Consider the following 24,320-nt stretch of genomic DNA (forward strand, 5'->3'; position numbering starts at 1 on the left):
GTCTTGGCCACCATGCTGCAGCTCAGTTTCAGGGTCTTGGAAATCTTCTTATAGCCCAGGCCATCTTTATGTAGAGCAACAATTATTTTTTTCAGATTCTCAGAGAGTTCTTTGCCATGAGGTGCCATGTTGAACTTCCAGTGACCAGTCAGTATGAGGGAGTGTGAGAGAGATGACACCAAATTGAACATACCTGCTCCCCATTCACACCTGAGACCTTGTAACACTAACGAGTCACATGACACCGGGGAGGGAAAATGGCTAATTGGGCCCAATTTGGACATTTTCACTTAGGGGTGTACTCACTTTTGTTGCCAGCGGTTTAGACATTAATGGCTGTGTGTTGAGTTATTTTGAGGGGACAGAAAATGTACACTGTTATACAAGCTGTACATTCACTACTTTACATTATAGCAAAGTGTCATTTCTTCAGTGTTGTCACATGAAAAGATATACTCATATATTTACAAAAATGTGACAGGTGTACTCACTTTTGTGTTATACTGTATATATATATATATATGTATGTATATATATGTACAGTGCATTCTGAATGTATTCAGAGCCCTTGACTTTTTCCACATGTTGTTACGTTGCAACCTTTTTTTTTATCTCATCCATCTACACACAATACCCCATTATGACAAAACAAAAACTGGTTTGTAGAATTTTTTAAAAGTAAAATAAATAAATATATTGTCACATTTACATAAGTGTTCAGTATTGACTCAGTACTTTGTTGAAGCACCTTTGGCAGTGATTACAGACTCGAGTCTTCTTGGGTATGAAGCTACAAGCTTGGCACACCTGTATTTGGGGAGTTTCTCCCATCCTTCTCTGCAGATCCTCTCAAGCTCTGTAAGGTTCGATGGGGAGCTTCGCTGCACAGCTGTTTTCAGGTCTCCAGATATGTTCAGTCGGGTCTGGGCTCTGGCTGAGCCACTCAAAGTCACTCCTGCGTTGTCTTGTCTGTATGCTTAGAGTTGTTGTCCTGTTGGAAGGTGAACCTTTGCCCCAGTCTGAGGTACTGAGCAGGATCTTGATGTACTTTTCTCTGCTCATCTTTCCCTCGATCCTGACTAGTCTCCCAGTCCATGCCATTGAAAAATATCCCCATAGCATGATGATGCCACCACCATGCTTCACTGTAGTAACGGTGCCAGGTTTCCTCCAGTTGTGACGCTTGGCATTCAGGCCGAAGAATTCAATCTTGGTTCCATCAGACCAGAGAATCTTGATTCTCATGGTCTGAGAGTCCTTTAGGTGCCTTTTGGCCAGCATCCTGGAGTCGCCTCTTCAATGTTGATGTTGAGGCTGGTGTTTTGCGGGTACAATTTAATGAAGCTGCCAGTTGAGGACTTCTGAGGTGTCTGTTTTTCAAACTAGACACTCTAATGTACTTGTCCTCTTGCTCAGTTGTGCACCGGGGCCTCCCACTCCTCTTTCTATTCTGGTTAGAGCTAGTTTGCGCTGTTCTGTGAAGGGAGCAGTTTACAGCATTGTACGAGATCTTCAGTTTCTTGGCAATTTCTCGCATGGAATAGCCTTAATTTCTTAGAACAAGAATAGACCGACAAGTTTCAGAAGAAAGGTCTTTGTTTCTGGCCATTTTAAGCTTGTAATCGAACCCACAAATTCTGATGTTCCAGATACTCAACTAGTCTAAAGAATGCCAGTTTTATTGCTTCTTTAACAGTTTTCAGTTGTGCCAACCATAATTGCAAAAGGGTTTTCTAATGATCAATTTGCTTTTTAAAATGACAAACTTGGATTAGCTAACACAACGTTCCATTGGAACATAGGAGGGATGGTTGCTGATAATGGGCCTCAGTATTCCATTAAAAAAATCTGTTTTTTCCTGCTGCGATAGTCATTTACAACATTGACAATGTCTACACTGTATTTCTGAGCAATTCTATGTTATTTTAACGGACCAAAATGTTGTTTTTCTTTCAAAAACAAGGATATTTCTAAGTGACCCCAAACTTTTGAACGGTATTGTATATTATACTACTTTTGAAGTTAATATAATGCCATTGTTAAGTGAGAAAACCACTCTGGAAAAGGCCGGAACAGCTCCTCTGGATGTGAGCATGAAAAATATTTTAAATTCACTGTCTAGTGGTATGAAGAACCATTTCAAAGTAGAGAAGTGTATGCAAGAGATAATAAAGAAATAGTATGTCATTGTTGACAAAGATGTAATATGGAATCTGTCTGATATACCAAAAGCTTGGGGAAAAATACAGAGAACGTCTAATTCCTTGACAAAGACACAATGGTCTTTAACTGTATTAGCCGAAGAAAGAAAACGGGATGAGAAATTCTTTCTGGGGGAATCATGACAGGACATTGCAGAGAGATAAGGATAGTTTGAAAGCTCTTTCTTGTCAGATCAAAACCTTGAAAGAAGAGATTCAATAATTACTGGCAAGGGTCGTAAAAATCAGACTTGGCTCCAACATGTGGAGGACCCTATGTCCCTTCAAATCCACTCTCACACCGAGTTACGCAAGGATGATTGGGTTTCAAGCATCTGGTCAGCACTGCCTGGCTTTGAGTCAACAGATACTGATAGCGGTAACGGATGATGTCTCAGGCCAACCAGAACACAGTCTGTAAAAGGTAATAAAGAGAAGCCTCCAGTGACAGTATTCAGACATAAATCAGCATCTCCAAACAGTTGGATGAATGGTCGAAAACTTTGAAACGTCCCAGAGAACTGGGTATGAAAACGTGGGACCATTTGAAGCATTGTAAGAAACGCTACAATCTTTTATTGTATTTATTTTTTATTTAACCTTTATTTAACCAAGTAGGCTAGTTGAGAACAAGTTCTCATTTACAACCGCGACCTGGCCAAGAATAAAGCAAAGCAGTTTGACACATGCAAAAACACAGAGTTACCAATGAAATAAACAAATACAGTCAATAATGCAGTAGAAAAAAATCTACAGTGTGTGCAAATGAGGTAAGATAAGGGAGGTAAGGCAATAAATAGGCCATGGTGGCGAAGTAATTACAATATACCAATTAAACACTGAAATGATTGATGTGCAGAAGATGAATGTGCAAGTAAAGATACTGGGGTGCAAAGGAGCAAGATAAATAACTAAATAAATACAGTATAGGGATGAGGTAGTTGGATGGGCTATAATACAGATGGGCTATGCACAGGTGCAGTGATCTGTGAGCTGCTCTGACAGCTGGTGCTTAAAGCTAGTGAGGGAGATATGAGTCTCCAGATTCAGTGATTTTTGAAGTTTGTTCCAGTCATTGGCAGCAGAGAACTGGGAGGAAAGGCGACCAAAGTAGGAATTGGCTTTGGGGGTGACCACTGAGATATACCTGCTGGAGCGCGTGCTACGGGCGGGTGCTGTTATGGTGACCAGTGAGCTGAGATAAGGAGGGGTTTTACCTAGCAGAGACATGTAGATGACCTGGAGCCAGTGGGTTTGGCGCCAAGTGTGAAGCGAGGGTCAGCCAACTAGTGTGTACAGGTCCCAATGGTGGCTAGTATATGGGGCTTTGGTGACAAAATGGATGGCAACGTGATAAACTGCATCCAATTTGTTGATTAGAGTGTTGGAGGCTATTTTGTAAATGGCATCTCTGAAGTCGAGGATCGGTAGGATGGTTAGTTTTATAAGTGAAGGATGCTTTGTTGCGAAATAAGAAGACGGTTCTAGATTTAATTTTGGATTGGAGATGCTTAATATGAGACTGGAAGGAGAGTTTACAGTCTAACCAGACACCTAGGTATTTGTAGTTGTCCACATATTCTAAGTCAGAACCGTCCAGAGTAGTGATGCTGGACGGGTAGGTAGGTGCGGGCAACAATCGGTTGAAGAGCATTTATTTCGTTTTACTTGCATTTAAGAACAGTTGAAGGCAATGGAAGGAGAGTTGTATGGCATTGAAGCTCATCCGGAGGTTACTTAACACAGTGTCCAAAGAAGGGCCAGAAGTATACAGAATGGTGTCGTCTGCGTAGAGGTGGATCAGAGAATCACCAGCAGCAAGAGCGACATCATTGATGTATACAGAAAGAGTCGGCCCGAGAATTGAACCCTGTGGCACCCCCATAGAGACTGCCAGAGGTCCGGACAACAGGCCCTCCTATTTGACACACTGAACTCTATCAGAGAAGTAGTTGGTGAACCAGGCGAGGCAGTAATTTGAGAAACCAAGGCTGTTGAGTCTACCGATAATAATGACCACAGAGTCGAAAGCCTTGGCCAGGTCGATAAATACGGCTGCACAGTAATGTCTCTTATCGATGGAGTTAATATAATGCCATTGTTAAGTTATACTATCGTTTAGGACCTTGAGCGTAGCTGAGGTGCACCCACAACCAGCTCTGAAACCAGATTGCATAGCGGAGAAGGTACGGTGGGATTCGAACTGGTCGGTAATCTGTTTGTTACCTTGGATTTCGAAGACCTTAGAAAGGCAAGGTAGGATAGATATAGGTCTGTAGCAGTTTGGGTCTAGAGTGTTTTCCCCCTTTGAAGAAGGGGATGATCGCGGCAGCTTTTTAATCTTTGGGAATCTCAGACGATACAAAGGAGAGGTTGAACAGGCTAGTAACAGGGGTTGCAACAATTTCGGCAGATAATTTTGGAAAGAGATGGTCCAGATTGTGTAGCCGGCTGATTTGTAAGGGTCCAGATTTTGCAGCTCTTTCAGAACATCAGCTGTCTGGATTTGGGTGAAGAAGAAATTGGGAGGCTTGGGCGAGTTGCTGCGGGGGGTGCCGGGCAGTTAGGGGTAGCCAGGTAGAAAGTATGGCCAGCAGTGGAAAAATGCTTTTTGAAATTCTCAATTATAGTGGATTTATCGGTGACGACAGTGTTTCCTAGCCTCAGTACAGTCGGCAGGAGGTGCTCTTATTCTCCATGGACTTTACAATGTCCCCGGACATCCTTATGATGGGTTACACTGTGAACGTGGTGTACTTGAAGAAAAGGTTTATAGAGCTGTGGGTGGTGAAGAGCAAGATGTGGCTGATGGATGGAGTTCCATATATGTTTTCCTTCAGGGTCTGTCCAATGCAACCACCAATTGGGGAGAGATTACTAAATGTGTTCAAAAACCGAAAGAACCATTAGTTGAATTTGAAGAAAGGTTTAAAGCAGAGGTAGTTAGACACAGTGGGTTACCTGACATGGAAGATGAAGATTCTCTAAATTCCTCCAAAAATGGGCCAATCACTCTTCAGCTGATGCAATCTATACATGATGATTTGCAAAAAACTTTGGTTTCCACAACTAATGACTGGGAGAGACAAAACTACACGGACATCATCGACAGACTGTCACGACTGGACAGAGACATCAATCAACATAATAAACCGGCTGTTATCAGAGTTGTGCAGGTACCTAGTGAAACCAACAACATTATTTATTCAGCAGAAGAGAAACCTGATGAATGTCATTTTGGCGGGATATCTGGTCACTGGCAACGAGAATGTCGGAAAATAAAAAGTGTTCTTATGAGGAATCGCCAGGAGAAGCAGGGTCCATCTAAGAGAAAATGTAATCAAGACAACAGCCCCAATAACACAATGTTGATGCAGAAATTTAAGAAGCTCTCTCCGGCTTAGCATCAGAGTTTGCTGGATGCTGTGGAGGTAAACTAATAGACTCCCTAGGATGGAATTTATGCAATAGATTCTTTAGTAGATACGGGTGTTGAAGTCACTGTATTTGCAATGTATTATGCAAAACATATATGTCCTCAGGACATGGGCAAGAAGATGAGAGCAACAGGAGTGGGAGGGGGAGACAGATATGAAACAGACCATTATCAATTTCCATTGGTCCAATGAAGATTGATGCAGCGGTGTGGATAGGCTCATTTGAACAACCTATTTTAGGCCTTGATGTTATTATGCAACTTGACTCTAAATTGAATATTTCTGGAGGGAAGTTGACGTTGCAAATTAGGCAACTGCAGGGATCTACAGTTCAGAACCATGCTATTTGGACTACAAATAAAAAGGAACTTTGGATATGGAACCAGTGTGCTTGACAGGTGTTGCCCCACCTTGCACAAAACAATATCCCATTAGCAAGGAAGCTATGGATGCTACTAAAGTAGTGAGTAAAGATCTATGGGACATGTGTATAGTTGAAAAGACACCATGTAATCCAGTTCTCTGATGTATCCTACAGATACCACGTTACTTGAACACGACTGTTATGAGTTGTTTTGGTGGGTTAATAGAGTCTGGTGGGTTAATAGAGTCATTCGTTGAAAAACCCTGAGTATATCTTATACACAGACGGTTCAAGCATTGTGAAGGGGGGTGTGAGGAAGGCAGGCTGGGCAGTTACTACAGTGGACAATGTGAAAGTGACAGGCACGTTACCTGCAGGAACATCAGCACGGATGGCGGAATTGGTGACTTTGACACAAGTATGTAAACAAGCTGAAGGAAAAACAGCTACTATCTACACAGACTTAAGGTATGCTTTTGGTGTTACCCATGATTTTGGAAAAATATGGAAAAACAGAGGATTCATGACATCACTGGGAGCTCCTTTGAAGAATGGACCAGAGGTGATGGCTCTACTGAATGCTCTCCAGTTACCTGAACAAGTTGCAATTTTGAAAATGAAAGCACATGGAAAAAGATTTACAGACGAGGGTAAAAGTAATGATTTGGCTGACAGTGCTGCCATGGTGGCTGCTAAGAGAACACCTCTGTCGCCTAAACTGATTAATAGATACACCTTGGATACCCCTTGCATACATTGCAACACATTGGAGATACACAAAACATGAAGTGTGGGAATGGATGGCTGCAGGATGCAAACTCAATCAAGAAGGTGTGTGGAAATACAACCTGAGATGTGTAGCGCCAAATGCACTCTTATCCTACCTGGTGACACAGATCCACTCTTTGGGACACATTGGTGTAGACAAGATAGTTTATCATTTTGTGGGAAAATGGTGGAATCCTGGTGTGGGGAAAGAGGCTGAGGCTGTCGTGGCAAATTGCAACACTTGTATGGAAAACAACACCAAGGGACGAGTGAAAGTACAGACACGACAAGCCCCACCAGGACCCTTCAGACATCTACAGCGTGAATACATCATGCTGCCAAAATGTAAAGGACATGAAGATGTGCTCGTCGTTGTTGATCGTTTCTCACGATGGGTTGAAGCTTCCCCTACTAAGAAAGGATCTACACAACACGCAGCTAAAATTCTGATTCAAGAAATCATACCCAGATGGGGATATCTGGAACAATTAGATTTTGACCAAGGCACTCATTTCACAGGAAAATGGTGTGGGGAGGTAGCTCGTCTTCTGAACATAGACTGGCAACTTACACTGCCCTTATCATCCTCAATCGAGTGGACAGGTAGAACACACAAATTGAGTTTTGAAAGAGAGACTTTCAAAGTTGCATCAAGAAGGGTTGGCATGTCCAGATGCATTGCCTACGGTATTGATGTAGTATATGGGCAACATATAACAAAACCACAGGGTTGAGTCCGTTTGATGTTGTCACAAGTTGACCCATGTCACTACCAGGTATGTTAGATTTGAAAAAAGCAGACTTTCACCTTATGAGTGACACAATGCTTAACTATTGCACACAACTCTCTAATGCAGTAGGGGAAGCAGACAGACAAGGTAAAGAGACACGGGGAATAACTCCCGAGGGGAGACATGACGTAGTACTAGGACAGTGGGTGATATGCATATGTAACAGACACATTAGGGCCAAAATGGGAAGGTCCTTATCAAGTTTTGCTCATAACGAGTCCAGCAGTAAAAGTCCAGGGAAAATCACGATGGATACATGGCACTCATTGCAAGGTTATCAATTTTGATGCAAAGCGGAGCCTGGAGAATAATGAACTGATTGATTAGCAATCGGGGGCCAATCTTGGGTAAAGAAGCATAGTAAGATGATCCGAACCTGATAATCTTCTATGTTGTATACTGCAGTATTTGTGTTTGTATTTATTATGGATCCCCATCAGCTGCTGCCCAAGCTCTTACTCTTCCTGGGGTCCGGCAAAATGAAGGCAGTTTATACCATTTTTAAACATTACAATGCATTCACAGATTTCACAACACACTGTGTGCCCTCAGGCCCCTACTCCACCGCTACCACATAGCGACAGTACTAAATCCATGTGTATGTCTAGTGCGTATGTTATCATGTGTGTGTGTATGCATGTGTCTGTGCCAATGTTTGTGTTGCTTCACAGTCCCTGCTGTTCCATGAGGTGTTTTTTTAAAATGTTTTTTAACTTCTTTGGGACTGGGGGGCAGTGTTGAGTAGCTTGGATGAATAAGGTGCCCAGAGTAAACTGCCTGCTCCTCAGGCCCAAAAGCTAGGATATGCATATAATTAATATATTTGGATAGAAAACACTCTGAAGTTTCTAAAACTGTTTGAATGATGTCTGTGAGTATAACAGAACTCATATGGCAGGCAAAAACCTGAGAAAATATCCAACCAACCGGGGACTGTGAAGAGACCTCTTGTGGCATATCTTATGGGGTATGCATGGGTGTCCGAGCTGTGTGCCATTACTTTCGACAGACAGCTCGGTGCATTCAACATGTCAATACCTCTCATAAATAAAAGTAGTGATGAAGCCAATCTCTCCTCCACTTTCAGCCATGAGAGATTGACATGCATATTATTAATATTAGCTCTCCGTGTACATCCAAGGGCCAGCCATGCTGCCCTGTTCTGAGCCAATTGCAATTTTCCTAAGTTCTTTTTTGTGGCACCTGACCACACGACTAAACAGTAGACAAGGTGCAACAAAACTAGGGCCTGTAGGACCTGCCTTGTTGATAGTGTTGTTCAGAAGGCAGAGCATCACTTTATTACAGACAGACTTCTCTCCATCTTAGCTACTACTGCATCATTATGTTTTGACAATGACAATTTACAATCTAGTGTTACTCCAAGCAGTTTAGTCATCTCAACTTGCTCAATTTACACATTTATTACAGTATTTAGTTTAAGTTTAGGGTTTAGTGAGTGTTTTGTTCCAAATACAATGCTTTTAGTTTTAGAAATATTTAGGGCTAAGTTATTCCTTGCCACACACTCTGAAACTAACTGCAGCTCTTTGTTGAGTGTTGCAGTCATTTCAGCTGCTGTAGTATCTGACGTGTATAGTGTTGAGTCGTCATCCGCATACATAGACACTCTGGCTTTACTCAAAGTCAGTGGCATGTCGTTAGCAAAAATTGAAAAAAGCAAGCAGTCATCATATTAGGGATATCTAGGTGAAAGATCACAACCCGGAGGTTTGTTGGGCCATTGTCCTTTTGAAAAACAAATGATTGTCCCACTAAGCCCAAACCAGATGGCATGGCCTGTCGCTGCAGAATGCTGTGGTAGCCATGCTGGTTAAGTGTGCCTTAAATTCTAAATAAATCACAGACAGTGTCACCAGTAAAGCACGCCCACTCCTTAACCCCTCCTCCTCCATGCTTTACAGTGGGATCCACACATGCGAAGATCATCCGTTGGAACCAAACATCTCCAATTTGGACTCTAGGCGAAAATACGAATTTCCACCAGTCTAATGTCCATTGCTCATGTTTTTTGGCACAACTAAGTCGCTTTATCTAATTGGTATCCTTTAGTAGTGATTTTTTGCAGCAATTCGACCATGAAGGCCTGATTCACACAGTCTCCTCTGAACAGTTGATGTTGAGATGTGTCTGTTACTTGAACTCTGTGAAGCATTTCTTTGGGCTGCAATTTCTGATGCTGCTAACTCTAATGAACTTATCCTCTGCAGCAGAAGTAACTCTGGGTCTTCCATTCCTGTGGCGGTCCTCATGAGAGCCAGTTCCATCATTGCTCTTGGTGGTTTTTGCAACTGCACTTGAATAAACTTTCAAAGTTCTTGAAATATCCCGTATTGATTGATCTTCATGTCTTAAAGTACTGATGGAATGTCTTTCTCTTTGCTTATTTGAGCTGTTCTTGCCGTAATATGAAATAGGGCTATCTTCTGTATACCACCCATACCTTCTCACAACACAACTGATTGGCTTAAATGCATTAAGAAGGAAAGAAATTCCACAAATCTTTTACCAAGGCACACCGGTTAATTGAAATGCAGTCCAGGTGACTACGAAGCTGGTTGGGAGAATGCCAAGAGTGTGGAAAGCTGTCATCAAGGCAAAGGCTAGCTACTTGTAGAATCTCAAATTTAAAATATATTTAGATTTGTTTAACACTTTTTTGGTTACTCCATGATTCCATGTGTGTTATTTCATTGTTTTGATGTCTTCACTATTATTCTACAATATAGATAATAGTAAAAATAAAGAAAAGCCTTTGAATGTGTCACATCTGTCCTGCTTACACTCCTTAGTGGACATCCGGTGTCTCCTTGACCTGCAGTCATTCCCCCAGTTCTCTCCCCCTCCCTCTTCTTCTCTGTGTGATTGTGTGGTTGGAAACCAGCTGCAACCCATTCTATAATCAAGACCTCTACAAATACTCAGTCTTGCCACTTCCACTCTGCCAGATCATGCGTCTAGCTATTTGTTGTTATTTTACCCCTCTGGGATATGTGGGATGCTAGCGTCCCACCTGGCCAAAAAACAGTGAAAATACAGAGCGCCAAATTCAAATGAATTACTATAAAAATCAAACTTTCATGAAATCACACATGTAAGATACCAATTTAAGCTACACGTGTTGTGAATCCAGCCAACATGTCAGATTTCAAAAAGGCTTTTCGGGGAAATCAAGCGATGCTATTATCTGAGGGTAGCACCTTCGTAAACAAAGAGAGAAAACATATTTCAACCCTGCAGGCGCAGCACAAAACGCAGAAATAAAAATATAAATCATGCCTTACGTTTGACGAGCTTCTTTTGTTGGCACTCCAATATGTCCCATAAACATCACAAATCGTCCTTTTGTTCGATTTATTCAGTCTATATATATCCAAAAATTCAATTTATTTGGGCGCGTTTGATCCAGAAAAACACTGGTTCCAACTTGCACAACGTGACTACAAAATATCTCAAAAGTTACCTGTAAACTTTGCCAAAACATTTCAAACTACTTTTGTAATACAACTAGGTATTTTTTAAAGTAAATAATCGATAAATTGAAGACGGAATGATCTGTGATCAATACAGGAAGAAAACAAACTGATGCTACCTTTCTGGTCACGCACCTCTATCTAACAGTACACTTGAAGTGACCCTCGTTTTGAACAGGGCTACTTCTTCATTACACAAAGGAAAAACCTCAACCAATTTCTAAAGACTAGTGACATCCAGTGGAAGCGGTATGAACTGCAAGAAGGTCCCTTAGAAATTTGGATTCCCAATGAAAACTCATTGAAAAGAGAGTGACCTTTCCTCAGGGTTTCGCTTGCAACTTAAGTTCTGTTATACTCACAGACATGATTCAAACAGTTTTAGAAACTTCAGAGTGTTTTCAATCCAAAATAATATGCATATCGTATCTTCTGGGGATGAGTAGCAGGCAGTTGAATTTGGGCATGCATTTCATCCGGACGTGAAAATACTGCCCCCTGTCACCAAGAAGTTAAGATCTTGTATCCTGCTCTGCCTATTTCTCTTTGCCTGGTGCTAGTTCTCCTCTCACTGCAGTTTTGCTGCTCTGACTCTGGTTCCTGTCTCCTGTCTCCTGTTCCACATCTCACCACCCTTCTACCCTGCTCTGGATTCAACTCATCATCACTCCCTTAGATTCCCCTCCGGACCTGTTTACCCTGCCCCAACACAGCTCATTCCAACCTCAGCCTCCACATCTGGTTTCCTACAACTCATCCAAGCTTCCCTGGATCTGCACTTCATCTCTCCCTGTGTTACAATAAAAAATGTGGTTCATTCATCCCTGTTTCCTGGTCTGAGTCTGCCCTTGGGTTCCCCTGTGCTGCTCTGCTGAGCAGAATAAGTAGATGTCCTAAAACTTTCGACCGATAGTGTAGGTAGAGAAAGAGCCTAGGTGATACAAGTAGGTAGATAGAGCCCGGGGGGTACAGGAAGGTAGAGAAAGGGCTTAGGGGGTACAGCTAGGTAGAAAAATAGCCTAGGGGCTACAGGTACAGTGAGGGAAAAAAAGTAGTATTTGATCCTCTGCTGATTTTGTACATTTGCCCACTGACAAAGAAATGATCAGTCTATAATTTTAATGGTAGGTTTATTTAGACAGTGAGAGACAGAATAACAACAAAAAAATCCAGAAAAACGCATGTCAAAAATGTTATAAATTGATTTCCATTTTAATGAGGGAAATGTGTATTTGACCCCCTCTCAATCAGAAAGATTTCTGCCTCCCAGGTGTCTTTTATGCAGGTAACGAGCTGAGGTTAGGAGCACACTCTTAAAGGGAGTGCTCCTAATCCCAGTTTGTTATCTGTATAAAATACACCTGTCCACAGAAGAAGATTCCTAACTCTCCTAACTCTCCACCATTGTTATTCTGCCTCTCACTGTTCAAATAAACCTACCATTAAAATTATAGACTGATAATTTCTTTGTCAGTGGGCAAACAAAATCAGCAGGGGATCAAATACTTTTTTCCCTCACTGTAGGTAGAGAAATAGCCTAGAGGGTACAGCTTTGTATAGAAAGTCTGTGCCAAACTGCTCTGCCTCACCTTCTAGATTGTGCTCCACCCTCATGCTGTCATCAAAGCCCTGGTGTCTCTGGTAGGGCTCAAAGTTGACCGAGGTGTTGTCCTCCAACAGGCTGTGTAGAGCCTGGCCATGGACGACACACCTCGAAACGGATCCAGCGATAACTGTACAGGGACATATCAAACCAATAAGCAACACATAAGTCGTTCAGCTCTACGTACTTTAGCAGATATGAGAGAGCATATTAAGGTCAGTTCCTCTGAATTCAGGAAATGCACCAATTGCAATCTCCACAAAGATAATGTGCAATGTTCAACTCATTTCCTGTGAGGTATCTGACATACTTGAGTACTAGAGACGCACTTGCAGCACTTGTGTCTCTTGGGAAGCGCTGGATAAGGTTCTGGACGGTGGAGTGGGAGAAACAAAAAAAGTCAGCTCCTGAAGACATGATGTGGGCCATAAATGTAAGATAATGAGAGAAAAATCATACTATGAAATGTATCCACCGATTCTATAAGCCAGTCTAAACAGCAAGCAGGTACCTTAGAGCACCAATGGCCTTCAGCAGGTTGGAATGGCAGGTGAGGGCAGAGGAAGCAGCTATGGCATTCTTATGGTTTTCCTCAGGCACTATCTCAAAGTGGGGGGAAAAGAGATGGTTTGATAAGGAAAACACTTCTCGCAAGCACATTCATAAGCTGTCTCACAACACCTATTTGACTTACTTAGCATTTGACTTAATAATGTTTTGTAGCTAAATTAGTGTGAGGGTACCTGTGGGCCACCACCCCCGTCCTTAATCTGGCAGGTGTAGAGGCACTGCTGATCAGAGCTCTTCATGCTGGCAAAGAAGTGTGTCTTGCAGAAGCTCACTGGGTAGATGGCACACTGGTCATGGAATAGCATGCTGCCTGTGATAATCTGGAACAGGAAGGACATCATTCATTATTCTCTACCCACTGATCTGAGAACAGTCATGGGCTGTGTCCCAACAGTCTTGAATAGCTTCTCCTGGTCTCCTTTCATGGATAATGACCCTGAGCAAAATGGGAGGACAATTTGGTGAAAATCTGATCAGTACTTTCAACTAAGAGTGGTCATGCTAATGAGGAGATATGGAGAAAACCATGTAAGATCATTTGGAGAGTGTTTATACAGAGCAAATGTGAGGCATAAGTATGATTTGAGACACCGACATCCCCTAGACTGTACACAGTCAGACCCCCAAGTACTATGGGGAAGACAGGACGTCCTGAGGAGTCCAGAGCGATGAGCTGAACCAGCTTACGAGACCCCTGTCAGCAACCTTCTGCTTTTCAACATTCTTTTTGGTCCTGAGGAAAATATATTTTATGGAGAATACTTTGTGCTTCCCATCATCACAGGACATAAGAATGTGTCTAATCTACAGGTAGTCTGGTATAAACATGGCTCTACGCACCGTCTTCTTCTCCATTCTCCCTGCCTCCTTCCTTTCGTTCTTTCTTGGTCTTCTTACCAAGGCCAGGTTTAGGGGCCAGACGCCCACGTTGGGCTGGAGCTGAATGTCATAGGGGGTGATAACTGGTACTGGCAGCGATAAGCATCTCCCCCTCTGACACAGACTGGTACTGCAAAAGTGATTTCAGTAAGAACCTGAAAAACAAAGCACAAGAGATGTCTGATTAGACAACAAAAACAGTTTTCAAAGTACCTGTCAATCAGTGGCCGAAAGTGAAAATGTTTTTGCATCAATACAATGCAGTTCGAGGGAAGGTATTGGGTTGCATGCACAGCCATAAGTGTACTCACCTGTGCTCCGCTTTTACTCGCACAAACTTCTCCAAGTGTGCAACTTCATCACAGAGAGCCTGATTCTCCTGTGGGTTACATACCATGTGACTTCAATTAGTGACTTCAGCCCTCAGCTTATAGTACCATAGTCTACTACACATCGCCTACATTTATCCTCCATGCATCTAAGTGTAATGGGGGAAGCATGTAGCATCTGAATTCATTGTGTTACAGAAATTACTTGAATAATAGTGATTAAAATCATTGTCTTTAGTATTTATTTTTTTTAACCTTTTTTTTAACGAGCCAAGTCAGTTAAGAACAAATTCTTATTTTCAGTGACGGCCTAGGAACAGTGGGTTAACTGCCTGTTCAGGGGCAGAACGACAGATTTGTACCTTGTCAGCTTGGGGATTTGAATGTGCAACCTTCCGGTTACCTTCCGGTTACCTTCCAGTTACTAGTCCAACGCTCTAACCACTAGGCTACCCTGCCGCCCCAAGTAGGTAGTACTTGGGATGGCAGGGTAGCCTAGAGGTTACTCACAAATATCATGGCCCTTGCTGTTTTGTGTGTAGACTTGTAGCCCGTGCTGTTAGTCTGAGGTACTTTAGTCGGTACTATTTGGTTAGGTTCTTGCTTTGGCCTGTTTGGTCATGGGCCTGGTCTCGGAGAGACCTGTGGGGAAGGGGAAGGGAGGCATAGAGGATGCAGAACCCAAGCTGGAGAAGGTTGACTCGGGGGGAGACCCTGTGAAAGATTGGGTGGTGAAGGACTGTAGAGCCTGCTGCCCCTCATCATCTGTCTGTGGATGGATAGAGTGGGCATTGCATCATAACACCACATCCAAATACTAGTGGCAATGTAGTCCACGATCCACACTCTTGACCATTTCAAAAGATTGTGTATACAATGACAATCTTATGTGGATGAGGTATATCTGGAAAAGTAACTGATGCAACTCAAAAGAAAAATTGTGACAGAGCAAAGTAACATAGCTAAAATGACTATATTTTTTCTTTATAAGAATGTTCATTATCCAAACACATTGATCTTCAACTGCACTCCCCTAAATGTGTATATTTGTCAGATCAGCAGTGATATAACTGAACTAAAGGAATTTATTCTGATAACCTTTGCATAATGAGAGCAAAGACCCCATTCCTGTTCTCAATCCTCATGAACCTCCTGCTGTCTTTCTGTGTCTGCAACATAGTGGGATACTGAGGCAAAGGCTAGGTATTGGGGAACTGACATGTCTTAATAAGGGAGGGTTTCACTGTTGTAACCTTGAATGACTAAGATCTAGTCTGTATTAAGTGCAACTAAGAGAGCATCATGATGAATGTTCTAGTCCTGCACACTGTAGCAGAGAGAGAACTATCACCCAGATAGGCCATTCGTGTGAGAAACTCGTCATCATGCAAGCGGTCACACAAGTGAAAATTATAGTCATTAAAGAAAACTTTAAGCTCGTCTCTCAATTTGAAAAAATGTGTCAATACTTTGCCACCTGATAGCCAACGCACTTCTGTATGCTGTAAAAGTGTTACATGGTCACTGCTTAGTGCAGAAAATACACAAAAGTTCAGGGGGCCTTGCAAGTTTAACATTTTCACTGTAGTGTCCAAAACGTCTTTCAAGCTGACAGGCATTCCTTTGGCAGCAAGAGCCTCCCGATGGTTGCTGCAGTGTACCCAAGTGGCATCGAGAGCAACTCCACTATGTCTCCCTGTCATGGATTTTGCTCCACCAGTACAGATATCAACACATCTTGACCACTAAGTCTATTTGATGTCACAAAGCTGTCCAGTACTTAAAACATATCCTCTCCTGTTGTCCTGGTTTCCAGTGGTGTGTAGAAGAGGATGTCTTCCTTAATTGACCCCCCATAAACATAACAGACATATACCAGGAGCTGTGCAAGGCCCAGTCTGTTGACTCATTCAGCTGTAACGCATAGAAATAACTGTCTTGTATGCGAAGCAGTAATTGTTTCAAAACATTTCCTGCCATGTTACTGATGCGTCGTGAAAGTGTTTTTTGATTTTTTGTGGGGCCTTTTCCCCCAGCATTCTGAGATAGACTTTTGCACATATAACACACTGTGGCTGCGGAAAGGCACTACTCCCAATATAAGTGAACCCCAAATCAATGTAGTTCTCATCATATTTGCACCTCTTCGATGGTCCATCGTCCCTGTCTGTTGTTCGGTGCTTTCCCAGGTAAGGGGGCAGTAACTCTTCGGCTGCATCAGAATCACAACTGTCAGTGTCCATGCTAGCTGGGCTAACAACAAATGTAGAATTACTGATGCTAGCATTGGATGCGCTTGTGGAAGCAAAACAACTTATGTCGTCGACAGGTGCAGGTGTAGTACTGCTGGTACTACCAGTATAGCTGGTACAGTATGTGTCTCTATGGAGGCAGGCCTTACTTTTGTTAACCATTTATCAATTTTCGAGCAAACGGAATGAGCAGCAGCTACGTTTGGCTACATATGGACCGTTAGTGGAATTCCCGCGAGAGAGTAACGGTTAATGTGTTTGTATGTTAATTATTTGACTAGGCTACCTGTATTTGACATTGTGTTGTAATTTTGCTGAACACTAGATGGTTTCATTTTATTATGGGCAGTGAAACGAGGCTACTCGGTAAAAACATCATCCAAATGCATTGACCCTTTGGAAAATAGAAATGGACTGTTTGAAAATGTGAAGAAAATGATAACCCGGCAGTTATCTATTATATTCCAACAGTTATTTGAATATTATTTGATGCAAATCAAAGACAGCAATCACTTACAAATCAAAGACAGTAATCACTTATTTACAGTATTTAACCATGAAGGGGGACTCGCAATGCCGACGGGGGTACGCCAAATAAAAATGTGATTCACAATACTTATTTGTTAAAATAATAAGTAAAACGATATTTATTATTATTACATACATGAGTTAATAAAGCCTTCAGTACAACCTGGTCTATTGATAAAGACCATTTTTTTCTCCTATAGGTTACCTTTACTTCTCAGATGGTCCAGTTCTCCTGAACTACGGCTGGTTGGATTGCTACTAAGGTACTACTAAGTACTACTACTATTGATAATAAGATTTAGTTCTATATCAAATCAAAGTTTATTTGTCACGTGCGCCAAATATAACAGGTGAAATGCTTACTTACAGCCTCTAACCAATAGTGCAAAAAAGGTGTTTGGTGAAAAATAGGTAAGTAAAAAAATAAAACAACCGTAAAAAGACAGGCTATATACAGTAGCAAGGCTATAAAAGTAGCAAGGCTACATACAGACACCGGTTAGTCAGGCTGATTGAGGTAGTATGTACATGTAGATATGGTGATTGCCTCAGAGAGGCTTCTGCCTACATACAGACTCAAATCATTGGCCACTTTAATAAATGGATCACTAGTCACTTTAAATAATGCCACTTTAGTCATGTTTACATTAACAGTTGTTTTGAGCGTGGCAGAAATCATACTTTATTGAAAGCATGTCCAATTTTTAATGTTTATCATTTCAAACTAGGTAAAGAGACCCTTAATATTAGACCAGGGACCACACTGCCACTCCACTGAATAGCAGGATAATGATTGCTTTGCAATGCTTGCAATTAGACACTGATTCATTTCAAACCACTCATTGTTGAATTTGCGATTTTCCAACTTGTTGTGAAATGTTTATGTCCAATGGCCGATGAGCGCTGATACGTTTTATCTATAATTTCTCTTCATTATTTATTTCTTTTGAAAAAAAATGTTTACCCCTTTTTTCTCCCCAATTGGTAGTAGTTACAGTCTTGTCTCATTGCTGCAACTCCCATAACATAACCCAACAAAGCACAATGCACATCCAACCTGGAAGCCAGCCACACCAATGTGTCTGAGGAAACACTGTACACCTGGCAACCTGGTCAGCATGCACTGCACCCAGCCAGCCACAGGAGTCACTAGTGCACGATGAGACAAGGATATCGCTGCTTGCCAAACCCTCCCTAACCCGGACAATGCTGGGCCAATTGTGCACCGCCCCATGGGCCTCCCAGTTGCGGCCAGCTTCGACAGAGCCTGGGCTCAAACCCAGAATCTCTGGTGGCACAGCTAGCACTGCGATGCAGTGCCTTAGACCATTGCGCCACACAGGAGGCCCATAATTATTTCTCTTCAAATGACAATGATTAAAAAGGATTTGAAAAAATCTGTAGTTCTGCCCCTGAACAAGGCAGTTAACCCACAGTTCCTAGGCTGTCATTGTAAATAAGAATTTGTTCTTAACTGACTAGTCTAATAAAATAATAAATAGTAGTAGTATCTTAGCAGCAATCCAGCCAGCTGTAGTTCAGGAGAACATGTATCACCCAGTAGTACTCACTCTGCCTTGGACCATCTGAGAAGTAAAGGTAACCTATAGGAGAATAAAATGGCTTTATCAGTAAAATAAAGTTGTGCTGAAGGCTTTATAAACTCATGTATGTAATAAAAATGAATATAGTTTTACAGTATATACTGTTTTATAGTTTTTTTAAAATGTGAATCACAAGTTTATTTGGCTTACCCCAGACGGGATTGAGCTACCGCTGGTGGTAAGCGTACCTCAGGTTAGGAATACCTGCTCCAAGCTCATCATTAAGCTTGAGGCTCTGGGTCATCAACCCTTTGTGCAATTCGGTCCTGGACTTTCTGACGGGCCGCTCCAGGTGGGGAAGGAAGGAAACAACATTTCCACGTCGCTGATCCTCAACACTGGGGCCCCACAAGGGTGCGTGCTCAGCCCCCTCCTGTACTCCCTGTTCACCCATGACTGCGTGGCCATGCACGCCTCCAACTCAATAGTCAGGAAAACAACCTCTCACTCAACGTCAACAAAAGGAGATGATCGTGGACTTCAGGAAACAGCAGAGGGAGCAACCCTCTATCCAAATCGACAGGAAAGCAGTGGAGAACTTGGGAAGTGAAGTTCCTCGGCGTACACATCACAGACAAACTGAAATGGTCCACCCACACAGACAGTGTGGTGAAGAAGGAAGGCGCAACAGTGCCTCTTCAACCTCAGGAGGCTGAAAAGTTTGTCTTGTCACCTAAAACCATGACAAACTTTTATAGATGCACAATTGAGACATCCTTTTGGACTGTATCACCGCCTGGTACTTCAACTGCATCGCCCTCAACCGCAAGGCTCTCCAGAGGGTAACCTATAAAAATTGGCTTCATCAGTAAAACAAGTTGTGCTGAATGCTTTATTAACTCATGTATGTAATAATAATAAATACAGTTTTACAGTAAGTGATCATCAAAGTTCTGAAAGACAGCATCCACTTTGGAGTCAATGCCTGGAAAATCCTGAGTTACGGATTGGGGATATCCATAGTGCATTTGGCATCTTGCCTCATCAAAGCTGAAACATAATATCAAATTATTTTATTTAGATTTTTTAATAAATATAATGATGCATATTATCATACAGAAAAATGCATGACATATCAATTATTGGTGTCTAATTAAACCATGTTCCAAACACCTCCAGTATTTGTTGCCCACAAATAAGGTTTTCCCTTAGTCACTGATGAGTGGAAGCCAAAGTTTGCTTTGGATAGCCAGGGAGGATCGTCTTTGCATAAGCCCTTATTCCCCAGTATTTGTCACCTGTGGAAATATGAGAAGTAAATACTGTTTGTACGAGAGAGAGTTTGAGAGTGGGAGTACACAAATCATTAGCTGTCATGTTTACGGATATCTTTAAGATAACACACATCACATAAACATACCAATAGTATTCAATAAAGATGGTAATAAAAAACACATACTGTGAACAGAATTATTCTATAGAAATGCTGTCAATGTGTTTCATGACCATTCAGGGCTTGGACCCCATGTCTGTCATCATCAGGCAGTGTGTATCCATTGGTGTTGACATACTGACAGGTGGGGAACATCAGAACTCCCCGGTCCCTGGAGTGGTTCAGCCTCAGAGGATGACCAAACTCATGGGCAGCCCCCAACAGCAGATTCACTCCTGAGTACAACATTACATGTGTGTGTTGAATCAGTGAATCGGGCTACACTATGTCTTAAATAGAGTTGTGTGTTCAGATGGCCACCCCTCTGGCTCAGTGTCCAGGTTTTATCGTCATCAAAGTGTGTGTCCCCACCTTGGTTCAGTCCAGGGGAGTTGGAATGGGCTAAGACAGCATTTGGCCCATCAAAAGGATAGAAGTCTGTATGATCTGTGTTGAGACAAGCAAGATTTAAGACGTTCATCAGTAGTGTATAGTGATGGTATTGAGTCAATACCATTGTCATAGTCCATACTCACATCCACCCTTGAAGAGGATCATGACGTTGGCAGTGTCAGTGTAGATCTGTTTGAAGTCCAGGGGGATCACATCACTGTAGATCTAGAAGGCCTGGGCTATAGTTGCATCTACGTACATCACTGCCTCGGGTCTGGTGTGTACTGAGTGATTTTGTCAAACACAAGTCATTCAGCACTCACTCATTGACATTACCTGACAAGTAAAAGGGACCCGTTTTACTCCTGAAGTGCAGGCATTGCACAATGACCTAGGCTGGGCAACAACGGATTTGACATTTTTAACAGATGATCAACAATGAACCATGAATACCATATTCTTTTCCTTGATTATAGCTGTCAAACGTAATGCATTTTAAAATAAGTCAAAGTGCTCATCTACAGTCAGAGCTTTCACTACACCTGTAGGTAACAGTGTTCTTCTCCCATTTTGGTTTCCTGTGGAGTGTTCATATCTGCTGATGTCAGACACTCCACATCTGGACTCCTTCATCACCTCCAGAGTGTTTTTGTCCAAAACCCCAGTGACCTCCAGGCCAAAGAGTGCCTGGATGGCCTCCAGGCTCTTGTTGAAGTCTGGCTTGATAATACTCTGGGAAGTTGAGTTTGTCAACCCCACATCTGTGTACTATTGAGACAGATAGTCCTGGCGTTGGAGGAGGATTAGAGACAACATTTTAAACAATTGGTTTTCTCATGCCTATTACGACTATTGCGATACAGTACAAGCATAACAAGTAGGCTAACTTGTATTTTCCCGCCTTATTCTGAGATAATACTGACGATACGGGTAGCAATATACTGAGCCATGTGATGCAATTCTTCAGATAAATTACCTCATCGACTGTCTTGTCGTCCTCTGATGATGTTTGGACCTCTGGAGCACTGGCGGGGGCAGCCTAACACAGACCAAAACAGGCCAGAAACAGGACCGCGGAACCCGTATAAAGACAATTTCCAAACCTGTGGTAATGCAGAGGGGAGACTCCCTCTCTTTCTCTATCACTCTGCCCTGTCCAAATTCTCTTTTGAATGATCCCTAACAGTCTGGGGTGTACATGGTTCCATTCAGAACATGAGTGAGATGCCAAGGTAAGCTTTGTGCTCTTGAACATTCCTGTAAACTTTTGGACAAACCCCTATCCTCAAGGAAGAGGGAGAGTTCTCCTGCTAACATTGTTGGGTGTGGTGTGTAGAGTTTTTGGGTGATTATTAGGGTGAGGTTTAGGCATACTGTAGGTACACATAAGTTGTAAGGATAAAACAGTGGTTAGTTTGAACATCTTTGATCAGTCAAGCACATTTATTAACAATCAAACTTCAAAATACATTTCAAAGCATAACATGTTACTACATTATAATACAATTAATTCATTTGTAATTTATGGTCTGTACCCATACAGTAAGTTACCACAAGGATTTAAGTGAAATGGCCTTGAAGATGGTTGCTTGATGATGCAATTTCACTTCTTGCAACACTTTCATCAACATTCAGCTAGTGAATTATCTTGGTTCATGCTAGATGAGGTAGCCCTGAGGTACTTAGATACTGCATATTAATCTTACTCAATACAAGATTCAATTAATTAAAATATCAAATATATAAACTACTTTGAACAGTAATTCTTGATATTTGCATCAAAGCCACAAAAGACGTGTTTGTGCCGGAACAATAAACCGATTGCTACGTATAAAATCTGGCATACTCATATCCCTAAGGTATACTTCAGGATATGTTCAATTGATTGAGCAGGTACACTCTTGTCAGATGTTCTTTCAAAGTTGGGCTAGGTCGGTAACAAGCTTTGTAACAGAGACAGGTAGCCTAGCGGTTAGAGCGTTAGGCCAGATACCAAAAGGTCGCTGGTTCATAGCCCCGACCCAAATTGGTGAAACAGATCTGTCGATGTGCCCTTGAGCAATGTACTTAAATCGAATTGCTTATGTAAGTTGCTCTGTATAAGAGTGTCTGTAGGTAGGGTCACATCTAGTGTCTTTGACAGATATGTTAGCAGTCCAGCCATGCATTGGCTAGGAGTCGATTCAGCACCCGGTTCTGTCTGTAGTCATAGTTGTATGCCTTTGTTCCACTGAAGAGATAGATAGTACCTGTTGATGAGAAATATGATAATGTTTTGTTAAAGTGGGCCTAGTAATCAAGGTAACACAAAAGTGTCATGATATTATAATGTATGCAATTTAAGTCAAGGTGACATGGTGAAGTGTTTTATGGCTACCTTGTAACTCAAATGCAGCATCAACACTCCTCCCAATACCTGGCCAGTCTGTTTGGATGTTTCTTGGAAATCCTGGATCCATCCTACGCCTGTGTTCATCATATCTGTACAATAGATAACAAATAAGCATTGAACTTATAAATAAATGACAGATAGCTTATGTGCAGTTCCTTTCTAACAAATGTCTCATTGTTAAACACTAGATGGCAGGCTTTGCCTCTCAGGTGCTGGAATGCCTATTCATCAAAACATTGCTACAGTGAAAACATACTGCTCCTACCTAAACAGTGGACTTTGGAACAGTATATTTTCTGCAACACAATATTGTATTATACATTTACCAAAAAACATTTTGTTAGAGGCTGTTTACCTATAGTAATCGTGTCCTATGAAGAAGAAGGTTTTTCCATATTCACTGATATGAACAGCAGCGTCAATGTTCCTTACTCTGGCTGGGAATCCATAGTCATATATGGAGCCAAAGTGGCTTTTCATCTTAAGCTGTCGAACCACCCAGTACTTAGGACCTGAAACACAGGGCACTTTTACTGCATCTGGAACCCTATGAAAACATACAACAAGAACTGCCAGATGCCAATGAGCTTTGAGAGTTTCTTGCATGAAGTGCGACAATTTTGACGCCGGGCTATAATTTAGGTCCAGTGGTTCTTTGAAACAACGTTCTGTTTCAAATCTAGCCCTGTCATGCTAAGAAAGCCTAAGTGAGGCCTTTGAGACGATCAGGCAGCACATTACCAGTGAAGACATATGCCACGCCTTTGGCAGGGATGTCATAGGCTGCGTCCACAGGAGAGTTTATGCTGGGGAGGTATGTGCTGCTGGGGCCCTCTCTCAGGCGGTTCCAGTATGTCGTCCATGTTGTCCTCAACCACATGTACCTGGAGGAAAACAAACCACTGTGTTGGGGCAAATAAGAACCTATACTATAAAAATGATATTGCATAATTCAAAACTCCTTTACCTGTTTTTAAAGAACATAATTTCCTTCCCGAACACTGCCACTGCATCAACAGAAAAGTTGGGATCGCACTTCTTAGGAAGGTTTGGTGGATCCTGTTTTCTGACTGGCTTGCCTTGGAAATAAAAGCAAAGTCTCCAATGTTTAGATAGAAATCTACCCAAAAATGTACCATGTGATAATTATGTTATTGCTCATTTCTACTTACCATACAGCGCCTGGATTCTCAGTGTGTCATCTTGTGGAAGTGTGTACTGTGCTCCAATGTAATAATTGTAGTTGGGGTACATGAGAGATGAGGGGTCTTTGGAATGGGAGAGGCCCAGGGAGTGGCCTAACTCATGAGCCGCAACAGTGAACAGGTTATAACCTAAAACAG

General features: G+C 42.0%; 1 pseudogene; it reads right to left on the reverse strand.

The window, feature by feature from the left end:
- LOC139382613 (uncharacterized) overlaps nucleotides 1-24,320 on the reverse strand; it is a 32,729-nt pseudogene that overhangs the window by 3,497 nt on the left and 4,912 nt on the right.

This window comes from Oncorhynchus clarkii, chromosome 24 (assembly GCF_045791955.1).
Source record: "Oncorhynchus clarkii lewisi isolate Uvic-CL-2024 chromosome 24, UVic_Ocla_1.0, whole genome shotgun sequence".
In the NCBI taxonomy this organism is placed as follows: domain Eukaryota; kingdom Metazoa; phylum Chordata; class Actinopteri; order Salmoniformes; family Salmonidae; genus Oncorhynchus; species Oncorhynchus clarkii.